Below are 13,415 nucleotides of genomic sequence, written 5' to 3' on the forward strand. Positions count from 1 at the left end.
GAGGTACATGGGATATGTGGAGGACTGGAGTGCTTAATGCATATCCAACTGTGAACGTTTGGTGGCAGCGGCAATAATGGTGGCAGGGTTGGGGTTTGGTGAGAACATGAACAGCAGAAGGTAAGGGGAGCCCAGTGACAAAGCTCTGCTGGCTGGAGAGATTACTTCTGTGAGGATTGGGATGGGATTGATGAAATGGATGGGAATGGCAAGAGGGAGATAGTCTAGGAGGAATGGAATGAGGATGTCATGAGAGGGAATTCATGGAGGGGAAGGGATGAAAGGGGGAGGGATAGAATAGAAGGATCGGACGAGATAATAGAATTGGTCAAAGGTGGCAAAATGGCGGGGACAATTATTTGATAACTTATTATTTGAAAGCTCTTCTTTGTGCTAAAAATGAAGATTAATTAGATTTGAATTAGAACACTTTTAGAAAAGCTGTCAGTTGAATTAAAAGGATACATCAGTGTTGATTCTATAGATGAAGAAAATGATTCTCATTGAACCAGGGTTGGTCCCCTGGCTTAATGATAATGGTAGAGTGAGGGAAATGCTTGCCCATGAGATTATTGCCTGTGTTGGAACACAATTCTGCTGTTGCAAATGACCTACAGCACCTCATGGATGCACAGATTTGAGCTGTTGGACCTGATTTGAGTCACTAGAACAGTGGTGGTGCCTCACAACACAAGAGAGAGTGCCCTCACTGTGAAGACATGATTTTGCCTCCACAAGCCTGTGCAGTAGTCACTAGCCAATATTATCATGGACAGGTGCGTCTGCAACAGGTAGATTGGTAAAGATGAGGTCAAGTAGGTCTTTCCCTCATGTTAGTTCTCTCACCACCTACCACAGGCCAGTCTGGCAGATATGCCCTTCAGGACTTGGCCAGTTCAGTCAGTAGTTTCATGATGTTGTACTGATATAAGCTCATAAGGGATTGTGTAAACACATGGTGAGTTTCTTTTTTTAGACTAGGCACATGGGAACATTTGTACACAGGTGGAAATCTTGAAGACATCATCAGAAAAGCTGTGTGTATGTGTGCTCTGCTTAAAGGCAAAAGTGAAACTATGACTCAATCTCATGACAAACTTCCCTTCTATCCCTGCTATCCCTTAAAGGCACACTACAACATCCCCCTTTATTTTTAAAGATACTTTTCCCCCTGCCAAAGAAATACAACTATTTACAATGCATGTCCATGTTTAGTTACCATTACACAAATGTATAGAATTCATGAATCTATGGGTTTCTAAAGCATCGAGGTAATCTGCTGGTAGCCCAGACCTTGTAATGGTAACCTTGTCTTGAGGTTTCTTCAGTTGCTCACAGTGATCCGTGGGATTATCATACTTAGATGTTATTCCTGGTTGCACTTGGGATCATGTCCTCAATGCAATAGGATTGCATGGTGGTTGAGAAGCTGGAATGGACCTGATTTCTCCTTGTAATGACTTCATAGAACTTTGGGTCCAAACAAATCCTTGTCAACTCAGCTGGTTGCCACATACCTTCTGTGGGATCCTGGATGCAAATTTTTTGTCCCAACTGTAAACATGGCAGTTCTGTACATGTATTTTTATCATGCAAATTGATCATCTGCTCTTGCAGTTTTAAAAGTTGTTCTCTAGTTTCTGAGCGAGTAGAATGGGTAAGAGTAGGAAAATTGGTACACATTGGCCTGACAGCATGAGCTGTGCGGGTGATGGAATAGTTGCACTTAAAGCTGTCACTCTCAGATGTGACATTACAATATGTAAATCTTGCATGGTCTGTCTACTTTTGAAAATTAGGGATTTCACCATGTGAATCATTTGTTTAGTTAGATAAGGATAATGAGGAGTAAAAGTAGTGTGATCAATATTCCACTTACTTCACATATCCTGAAATGGCTTACCAAAAATTTTGGACTATTGTCTATAATGATCTCTCTAGTTGCACCAAATAAATTGAAAATAGCACCCAGAGTGTGCTTGACGTATTGTGCAATTGTTGAATAATGGGGTACTTGGTAAAGTAGTTGACGATAAAGTCAGTGCCATGGACATGGAAGGGGTCGGATGCAATTTTGGACCAAGGATGGGTAGGAATTTCATGTGGAACCATTCTTTGATGATGGTTTTCCACAGTTTCTGTAGTGTAGAACCTTTTGCCATTTCTTGTAGCTGCTGGCATTTGTAGTGCACTAGGTTAGGCAATCTGCTAAGTGTATCCGATGTGACTATCAAGTTATCTGGCTTGTACCTAATCTCACAATCGTGACCTTGAATCTTTATCAAGAGATGCAGCAATCTTGGTGATGCACTGGTAAGTGGTTTTTGCCAAATCATCGCCAGTGGTTTGTGGTCGGTCTGTACCACAAATCTTTTGCCACATAGATAGGTGTGAAAACACATGATTCCAAACACTAAAGCTAATTTTTCCCACTTGTTTTTGGAGTAGTTGGATTGTGTTACAAATGGGATTTTGAAGCAAATGCAATCGGTTTGCCTTTTTGTAGCATGCATACTCCCAGAGGTACACTGACTAGTAACCATGCTAGGCAGCAAGCTTCAAAAAGAATTTTGTACCAGCAAATATCCAATTCAACTCTTCTAATGTGGGTATTTTGCAAGAACAACGTTTCAAAGCTGCGTTTAAACATCGTGGATCGAGGCACACTCTCAATGATCTGTCTTTCTTTATGACACGTGATTGAATTGCACAAATGGGTGTGCTCTTGTACTCTTCTAATGATTCCATCTTTCTCCATTTTGCCAAGTTCACCCTTCAATTTGTCTTGTTAGTGGATGCTGCACTTAAGAGGTGGATCAATTGACAGACGGCTGCAAGTGTAATGTTGTAGCTCCCTTGTAGCTGCCAATTTTGAAGAAACATTCTGGGTATTTCAATATTAAGTTGTGAGCTGAGGAGCTAGGAGTAGTTTCTGAGGTTGACCTGCTTTTTGAGATCTGACTGATTCCATGGATTGTCACTAGCATGAGGTCACGGCATGCCCCTGTGTCAACCTTGGCCATAAGCAAATAGTTTCAACTTCCTTAAGACAGATAATTTGAATCCTGTCATACACTTCAGACCATGTGATGGCATCTGCGTTTTCCACGAGATTGGCAGTGTGAAACCTGTTTTCATCGCACATCGTCTCTTGTGCAACATCATTTTATGGTTTGTCAGCCACTTCATCTATATGTTTCCCATTGGCTACTGGATGGCCAGCTCTTTTGCTTGAAGGTATCCGCTGTGTACAATCTGTTTGGATCAGTGCACGGCTCTTTGTAGCCACATCAGCCTTTGGCCTAGTGCACTGCTGCTGCCAATGGTCCTTCCTGCCACATGCCTTGCAGAATTGCTGGAAAGCTGGGCATTCCCTTGGTGCACGCAGAAGGCCACACCTTCTACATGTCTTGCTAGGTTTGGGTGTTCTAGTAAGTGAGTCAACATTGGGGGCGGGACTTAGGTCCTATATGCTTCATTCACATGCAAATATCGCTTTGCCTATCCTTGAGCAGTTCTTCGATGCCATACTTTTTGAACTTGTCTAACAGATCTTTCTGGAATGCTTCCATGAGTGTGGATGAGCACCAACACAACAATTCTGTCTAAGATAAAGGCAAAATACTGTGGATGCTGTAAATCTGAAACAAAAACAAAAAATGCTGGAAAAACTCAGCAGGTCTGACAACACTCCACAGATGCTGTTAGACTTGCTGAGTTTTTCCAGCATTTTTTGTTTTTGTGTCAACAATTCTGACTGCTAACTCTGCATTTGAAAAACCATAGAACATAGCCTTTTTTCTACATCTACTGATGAAGTGGTCAATGGATTCTGTAGGCTGTTGTTGAAATGACATGAACTCTAATTGCTGAATACAGAGGTTTAACTTGATTCTGAACCGGTCTTCCAATGTAGTCCATATATTTTGGGGATTGTTTAGCTCTGTTGTTAATCCTGACGTGTTCAACCTGTGTAGGCCTTCATTCCAATTGCTAAGCAATTTTTTATGGCTTGCTTATCTGGTTCAGACACACCTGAATCAAGAAACCATAGATCTGTTAGCTGTTTCAAAACTTTGAATTTGGATAGCGGCTCAGCTGCATCCCAATTCAAACTGGGGAATTATATGGACATTCTGACAATATTCCTTTTACCTTCTTTCTCCAAGAATACCTGGGATGAGTGTCGCTATAGTCACTTTCGCATGCTTTTCTGAAGCTCCGCCTTTTATAATCGCAATCTTTTCTGGCCCAATTTTTATGACTTTTTTTGTTACTTTTTATTTTGTTGGACTCTCCCTCGCTATCGCTCTGGCTCACATCCTGGTCACTTGCCTTTCCTGACTGAGCTAACCCAACGCTGGTCCTCTCAATGCGCTATCCCACTCACTGAACTGACAGGCAATATCTCCACGAGGGATCTGTCTGCTTACCAGCTCTTTATTTGAGCCCTATCTCTGTGCTGTGGTGCCACCATGATGCCATTTCAACACACTCCAACGCTGCAACGCCATTGTGGTCTGAGCAGAATGTCAAGAGTCATCTCATGTCAAGCAGCATGATCTAGGGCTGTTCGTCATGCCATAATTGTACTTAATCTTGCTGCCAGGCTGTATGATCACCCCTGAGCACCACGTTGTGGTGATATACTGATATAAACGTCAGTTGCTCATAGGAGATTATGTAAATACATTGTGGGTTCATTTATTTAGACCAGGCCCATGAGAATATTTATACATAGGTAGAAAGCTTGAAGACATCAGCAGAAGAACTATGTACGTGTGTGCTTTGCTCAAAGGTAGAAGTGCAACTAAAACTGGATTGCACACTTCTCTTCTACCCCTTAAAGGCATGTTACAACAAATAGTAGTGCCATAGAACAACTTGGTGTTGAGCGTTAAAGTTCTCCACCCAGAGTACATTATGTGCCTTTCCCTCAGTACTTTTTCAGAGTGATGTTCAACACAATGATTCATCAGCTAATGGAGGGTACTGGATAGTCATCAGCAGGATGTTTCCTTGCCCATATTTAATCTGATGCCATAAGACTTCAAGACGTCCAGCGTTATGTTGAGGACTCCCAGGGCCATTCATTTCCTGCTGCATATCACTGTGCCACTACCTTTGTTGGGTTTGTTCTGCTGATGAGATAGGACATACAAAGGAATGGTGATAGAGGACTTGGGACATTGGCTGAAAGATATGATCCTATGAGTATGTGAGGCTGTTGTTTGGCTAGTCCACGGGACTGCTCTTCAAATTTTGGCACAAGTTTCCGGATGTTATTGATGAAGAGATGGTAGGTTGACTAGGCTGGGTGTGCCTTCGTTGTGTCTGGTGCCTATGTTGATGTCGATTGTTCCATTCAGTTCTATTATTGTTTTTCTTAACGGTCTGGTGCTGTTTAATGGCTTGATAGGCCATTTCAGAGAGAAATTTTGAGCTGACTTCAGCACCGTGGGTCTGGATTCACATGTAGGCCAATGACAGCAGATTTCCTTCCTGAAGGGGCATTAGCGAACCAGATGGTATTCATTGTTACTATGAGACTAGATTTTTTACTATGGATTTATTTAATTAACTTCAATTAAATTTCCCACCTGCAGAGAGACTTGAACACATGTCTCTTGATCATTAGTCCAGGTCTCTGGATCACTAAAATAGCCACCATGCTACCATATGTTCATCTTCTGTAGACCTGGAAAAACTAGTCAGACCTTGCTCAATGCAAGCTCCAATTAGTTTTGACTAATTTAAGATCAGGGCCCTTAAACAAGCAATAGACTCCTCACTGGCACATTCTTGGCGCCTAAAGCCAAGGATGCATGAATATCGTCTGATCCAAAATGGCAGCAGATTTATTTATGGGCGCCACTGGACAGTCAGATACACCGAGCAAAATTGGATCTTTTTGTCCCCATTTCATGCCGAAAATCAAGTTCAATGAGGTACAAAACCACCCCTATAATTGTTGCATACAATACAAAGAACACCGAGTCAAATTACATTGAGTCCTTCCAAAATAACCTTAAACTGTTCAGGGTGGATGTTAAGCCTTTTCCTTGTATGTCAATTGCCTGTCCCATTTCATTATTTGTACAGGTTTCTGAATGATCTGAATTGTAATTTAATAGTTTTGCATGGTTTGTTAACAATTTTTATTGAAATTTCCATTTCCTTTTTGGGAGGGAAGTATGCACATTAACCTTCTTGCCAATAAGAATATTTAAGGAGGATGGCTGGAGATTGCTTTTGAACTCTAAAAAGAGGTATTGGGGAACTGTGCTTGCCAGTATTTCCAGTGCTTGTTCTATAGGACATGCTTGACATGACAATTCTGTAATCGGCTTCTTACATTTTATTGTGCAGTAAATGGATTGATAGACTAGGTTCAAAGTCAATGAACCAAGGCTTTGGAGGTTTGCTGTAGGAATTTAACACACTTTAAAGTTATTCCTGGACCGTTGTCAGTGGAAGGAGATGAGCCAGATTATTAGAGAGTAAGCAGGGTGCCAGGATTCCCATCTGCCTCATTCATCCAGCAGAGCCTTTCAGAGTCCTACACTGCATGTGATGAGCACTGTTGCAGAATGCTGATGGTGGCCTCATCTAGTGTTGTTTGTAAATATAGATATTCAACAATGGAGTTAAATATATGTAACCAAGCAAGCCAATCCACTGTAGTTCGAAGTACACATTGATTGGTTTCACTGCCAATTTTTGCATGTTTGTAACAGAGAGGCTGAAAAAAAGACAATGCAGGTTAAATTGAATCAAAGTTTTTTTTAATGTCAGCCACTGAGAGAGGCCTTTAACAGATGCATGGTTTGACTGCTCATGAGGAGTGTGTGACAGATGGATGTATAAGAACTGCAACATACCAAAGTCATGGCAAGGTCATAGTTCATATTAAGCAGCTTGTTTCGATAATGTTAGTTCAAATTTCACTGACACTAATACTTTCGGGCTCATCAAAGTTATGAAACAATCCTTATTTCAATTCTAGTTGTGCTGGATTGCTTTTCAGGCTGACATATTTTGAATCATAAGTCTACAGAATCTTTGGAAGCCACATCAGCGTATATGTGCTACGTTGGCTCACTCAACTATAGCTAACCATCCTTACTTTTGTAATCTTTACTACATAGTATTTAATCACAATTTTTATTTATAATGTCATGCCATTGAAGCATGAAAGATTTACAATATATTTTGAAAATTGTATTCCTTTTAAAATAGTCTCTGGTGAACTATATGATGGCTGCCAAGGGATCACATGTCTTTTGCAACTTCAGCAGTCTAGCAAGCTTTCTGGAAAGTTACAAATTGGATTGTAATAGGCACGGGTCTCCCTTGAATGGACATGCCCAAACATCACTCTTTTGTGGGTTTTCACACCTCTTATTGTCAAGGTTTACACCAAAATTCAGAGACAATAAACTCCCATACTCTCTGACTCCTGGTATGCCATGTAACAAAGGAGGGCTATCAAGACTGAATATCCACAATAAAGTGCTGAAGACTGCTAGCTAGCCTTCTATGTACATCAATGGCTTTTGACCATGTGATTGAAATGATTTCTTCACTATGAAAGACCATCATTTACCTTCCATTGTGTATCAATGTCTATTTGTCATGTGATCAAAACTGTCCTCTGATTTTGAAATTCTGTTATCCAAAAACTGAGAGAGAGACTGGGCAGTCTGCAGAACACCAGCAACTACATCCCATTTTCAAATAAAGGCTGTGTCATCATGCCTTTTCAAGACTGTGAAGATTGGAGTGTTTTAAAAGCCTCCTTCAAATTGTTTTGAACAGCTCTGAGTTCGGCTGTAAGAAATGTGACCCCCTGTTGCAACAGCCGTCAGGGCCTGTCTGCACGGTATACAGTCTTTGCTTCAAAGGAACCCTGCAGTTAATCTGGGTTTGAACCCAGCCATCTGAACTTAATGAACTTCAATTCCAGAGTGGGAAAAACCTCCATCCTTCATTGATCTCTTAAAGGTACATGAACTGCTAATTATTCGATTTGGTTTTAATATTTGTAGAAGTGCACTACTGTATTTAATTGTATTTTTCTTGGTTGTTTGTTCTGTGATTGGCATAATGCTAGGCTTTTCTGGGATGAGTGTGTGAATGAATAATGCTCCTTGTTTAAATCCATGAAAGTCTGCTGCTGGAGACTTTTAAATTGTCCACATACTAATGACAGGTTTGAGAATACGCATCAGCTTGATCAAAATTTCACTGATTACGGACAAAAGGGAAAGGGAATTGGGAGTTTCAGTCTATCTCTCTCTCCCCTACCAATAACAATATTATTAAAATTAAAATACAGGTAAAATGTTTTTCCAATGTTCATTATAATAAGATGTAATAGTTCTAGTATTCAAGAAAATAACATGTGGGAGGACATATTGCACAAAGATACATTTTTTCAATCTGTTGAATTTCTGCCATAATATGCAGTCATAATTTCTTTATTGCCTTTCCAATAAAATCCCATGCATTCAGAGAATTTCATAAGGCCTGATTTTGAGAGATAGGCAGAAGTTGGGTTATGGTGGCTTAACACACTGGCATACAGGGAACGGACAGGCTTCCTAAAATTTGTGATGTAAAGCCTGCCCCCTGTTTTGAATATGCCAGATTTACAGGTAAATCTTGCCCAGGAGGCTGAGGATTCAACATACATAACAGGGACTGCATAATCCAAGAAGCTAATAGCTTCTAGAGGCTGAAGCTCCCCAAAAATGGGAAAGGTGTTGTGGTGAAAGAAAAGCTGATTATTGTTCACTACGGGCCCCTTTGATGCTATAGGGTTGGAGGTTCAGCTGAAGCAGGGCTTTCCTTTTGGGGGCAGAATGCCACCTTCTAGTGAAAACCAGCTTAAATGTACAGAATTGCCCATCAAATCAATGTGATTACTCTGTTTCTCCGTACCTTGTTAAAAGTGAGGACAAAGTATGCTGGTCGTGGGCACAATATAAAGGTGAATTTTACCCTCAATTTTGCACATGGGACATATCAAGTTTGGTTCAGGCTGATGCCAAGAATTGTCTCAGCCTTTGGCAGTTACTGGTTGAAACACTGTATACAACTATTTTTCTTTTTGCCCACAATCACATTGTACTGACACAATATTGTACTCTTTTCTTGCAAGTGGGGGTGGCAGCTGGGGAACAGCAAACAGATGGTGATACGTCTATCCCAATGTATGCATTGGTTTTTTTGAGGGTTTTTCAGTGGGACCAACAGCTACAGAAAGGATGGTCCATTCTCCTCAGTTCCATACCCCCAATGCTCCTTCTGCTTCAAATAACGTGAGCTCCATCACTTACCAAGACCATCATGCCTGCCTCCCAATAAGAGGTTCTGATGTGGGAACAAAGTTCTGATGGTCATATGCAGCCTGTACATTAATCGAGTGCAAAACCCTTTACTTTGATGAAGGCTGTGAAGTTGATATGAAGAACTACAATATCCATATATGTTCCATGTGCAAATCTAGCTATTTGGTGAAAGCTTTGAGTCTTGTTCAGCTGATATATCCCTTCCACAGTAATAGAGATGTTGTCCTTTGCAAACACATTGGTTGTCATTTCTCTGATATATGTACACACTCCAAACTGTCCAATCTGAAAAATGCATCATAAGCTGGCTTGAAAGGATCTGTCTGCATGAAAGTTCATGCTTTCACTTCTTTGAAACATTGGGTAAAATTTTTAGCTCGGCAGGCGGGCGCGTGCCCAACCTGACGGAACATAAAATGATGCGCGATGACGTTGGGTGAGTGTCCCGACGTGATCGTGCACATGTGCAATATTTCGGTTGGTGGGCGAGCGCCGGAGTCGGCAGTGCACTCGCTGACAATTCAAAGGCCTATTAAAAAGTTAACTAAAATAAATTTTTCGCTGGTTGAAGGCCAAGTGGCTTTTGCACTTTTTTTAGAAACCTCATCCATGGGCAGGATGAGGTTTCCAAAAGCAAATAAAAATAAAATGAAAACTTTTATTTTTCATTAATAACATGTCCCTGCTCGTGAGGGGACATGTTTCATTACAGTTTTAGTTTTAAAACTTTTTTTCATATCTCTTCATCTCCCTGAGTCAGCTCTGTACCTCGGGGAAATTATGAAGTGCGTACTCAAGCGCATGTGTGATGACGTGCTTGCCTAGCTCGCACCATCACCCCGCCCCCCCCTTCCCACATTGACAGCACTCAGCTGCTCACGTTAATTGGCCCGCCAGGGTGAAATTGCCATCTGGCCCCGACCGTGGGTGGCGGTTGGCTTCCTGACCGCCCTTGCCCACCCCTGCGGAGCCTGCCCGACATGACTGAAATTCTGCCCATTCATGTCTATGGAAAGAACTGTCTGATATCCAATAGGCGGTGAATCTTTGGAATTCTCTATCCCAAAGGGCTGTGGAAGCTCAATCATTGAACATGTTCAAGACAGAAGTTGACAGATTTCAGAATACTAATGACATCATGATACAGGGATAGTAAAGAAAAGTGGCGCAGAGGTAGATGATCAGCCATGATCTGTTTGAAGGGCGGAGCAGGCTCAAGGGCCAAGTGGCCTACTCCTGCTTCTATTTCCTATGTTCCTATGTCATGTTCAGATCATTGTACAGTAGATGACAAAGCTCTAGGGCAGCCTATCTTGTAAAATGGAAAAGGCATGATGAACGTATATCTCTCAACCAACATCAGTGGAGAAAAAGCAGTTCTGGTCATTTATCTGATTGCTGGTTGTGGGACTTAATGTGCACCTATTGGCTGCTATTTTTCTCCCTATGATAATGGTAATTATACTTCAAAAGTATATCATTGGTTGTGAAACATAGGAAATCATACAAAGTTGTGAATGGTGCCATATTAGTAATTGGGGGACAAAATTGGGCCATACAGTGCCCGTTTTGTAGGTACAAGGCAGCCATCTAAATCACCAAAATGGGATCTGAGAAGCATGCACACTTCTAACATGAAATGCGCAGGGCACCATCTTGGTAAAGAGCTTTGTGCATACACCTAATGATGGCCAGTCACATGCAGTATTTGATTGCGTTGCATCAAGAAGCCCTAGCAAAATTGAAGCCAGTGGGAAACAGAGGGAAAACTCTCCACTGGTTGGAGTCATACCTTAGACAAAGGAAGATGGTTGTGGTTGTTGGAAGCCAATCACCCCAGGACATCATTGCAGCAGGTTATCAGGGTAGTGTCTTGGGCCCAACCATCTTCAGTGGCTTCATCAATAACCATCCCTCCAAAAAAGCTCAGCAGGGGATGCTCGCTGATGATTGCACCCTGTTCAGTACCATTCATGACTCTTCAGATACTGAAGCAGACTCTGTCCATAGGTAGCAAGACCTGGACAACCTGAAGCTGACAAGAGGCAAGTAACATCTGTGCCACACAAGTACCAGGCAATGACCATCTCCAGCATGAGAGATTTTAATCATCTCCCCTTGATGTTCAACAGCCTTTCCATCACGGAATCTCCCACAATCAACATATAGCGATTTCAGTAGCTAGTAACTCACTTCCTGACTTCCCAAAGCTTGCCATCACCAACATGTTGCCCTCCAAGCCACACACCTTCCTGACTTGGAACCATATCAACATTCCTTTGATTTCTCTGGGTCAAAATCCTGTGATTTCCCCCCTAATGGCACTATGGGTGTATCAGATAGAGTGCAGCAGTTCAAGAAGGTGGCTCAACACCGCCATTTAGGAACGGGCAACAAATACCGCCCTTGCCAATGATGCTCATGTCCCAGGAATGAATTAAAGAAAGGGGCCCTGGTTCAGATTGCATCACTTGTAACAGCCTAGGCAACTGCAAGGATTTGGTGGGGTGGGAGCACGAATGCTGAGAGAGGACAGCAGGTTCTTGTTCCATGGAACCATAGCCACTTGCCTTTTTGCATAGGGTTTTTGAGAGTCTTTCCAGTGCACAAAGCATTGGTGTGTGCACCCATTGGATCAATGATGTGTCCTCATCTGACTCCTTTGTAGCAGAACTCCTGTGACACCTCAACTTCCGATGAGCTGACACTTGCAGTCTTTTATTCTCCTGCCCGACTCCTCTGTGCTTAGGCACAATGTCTCACCATGTGCCGATTTCTCCTGTATCCTAGTTTCTAAAATGTTTCAATGTCACCTTCTAAGCTGAACGCTACAAGTGTAGAAATTGACTGACGATGGCTCTTCATCTTCACGACCATCATCTTCTTCCCCCACTGACTGGGAATGTCCCAGTTCTTGTGTATCTGAATTGGAAAAGGTACAAGGGTTGGTTTGTAATGAGGGGAGAAGATGGTTCTAAGAGAAAGTAAAGAAATGTGTGCTTTCACTATCTATAGCTTGTGAGCCAAAAGGGATTTAAGGGAGAAGTGGGAAGGGAGAAGGAGATGTAGGTATGTGAATACCTTCATAATTGATCCATTCAGTGCCTTCTTCAGCCAAGATCCCTTCCCATGATAGCCAGCACTGTCTCTTTTATGGTGGAAAGTTATTTCCTGCTGTCTCATATTATGTATCACCTTCAGCAAGAAGGAAGTAATTGCGTCAGTGAGTGTCCTGCGGTATGTTTGGTTGATGTGGTTGTTAGTTGAGTGTGAGGCTTACAACAGTGCTAAGGACTAAGTTCTAACTGATGGTGATTATTAATCGACGAGTGATGGTGGTCTAGTGAATTGAGCAGTGGGTGAGGCTAATGGCGCTGTCGAAATGGTATTTGAAGATCGAACTCACTCACCTTAACAACTATTTTTAGATCACTGAGCTTCTTCCAGTACTCCATCCATGTTCCTGAAGCAATACTTTCGGCATTGACTTCCTTAGTAGCTTCTTCCCACTGCTACCTATGTCTGAAGAACATCCTGCCACCCTCCCCCACCCCCCAGAGATACAGGATATCCTTCTTTCACTCCATATCTTGCACCAAAGCCTAGAGTACTTATGGTGATTTTCAAATTGAAACCCCTTCCCCTGTTCCTTTTTCTTTGCACTGACAATGAGCTACATAGCCTTATCTCCACCTCCAGACCAATTTTGGAACCTGTACCATCAAATATTCTGAGGGTCTCACCCACATAGGATTTTGATTTTGGTTATTTTTCAATAAGTTGTCTAGTTCAATTCCTAATAATGAATGCAGCCTTGGGTGTTTTGTACATTTCAGTTTAACGGAAAATAATACATCTCCAAGTGAGGCTGATAACACAAGAATGGATCTGATTGAAATATTGGCAGCAAAGTCAATCATAAAGGACTTACATCTTTTCCTGATTCAGGTCCATGTTCGATCTGCCTTCAAAAGTACTTCTTCAAAAACATTTTTTTTTGGTACAAAGCAGTGACTAGGGAACAATTCACAGACTTAGTCACAAACTGTGCTGAAAGCAAGA

General features: G+C 41.8%; 1 protein-coding gene across 1 annotated transcript in view; it reads left to right on the forward strand.

Annotated features, from left to right (window-relative positions):
- Window positions 1-13,415, forward strand: part of dmd (dystrophin) — a 1,748,406-nt gene that overhangs the window by 1,185,342 nt on the left and 549,649 nt on the right. The gene's annotated exons all lie outside the window — the stretch shown is intronic.

The sequence above is a fragment of the Carcharodon carcharias genome, chromosome 18, assembly GCF_017639515.1.
Source record: "Carcharodon carcharias isolate sCarCar2 chromosome 18, sCarCar2.pri, whole genome shotgun sequence".
NCBI lineage: Eukaryota > Metazoa > Chordata > Chondrichthyes > Lamniformes > Lamnidae > Carcharodon > Carcharodon carcharias.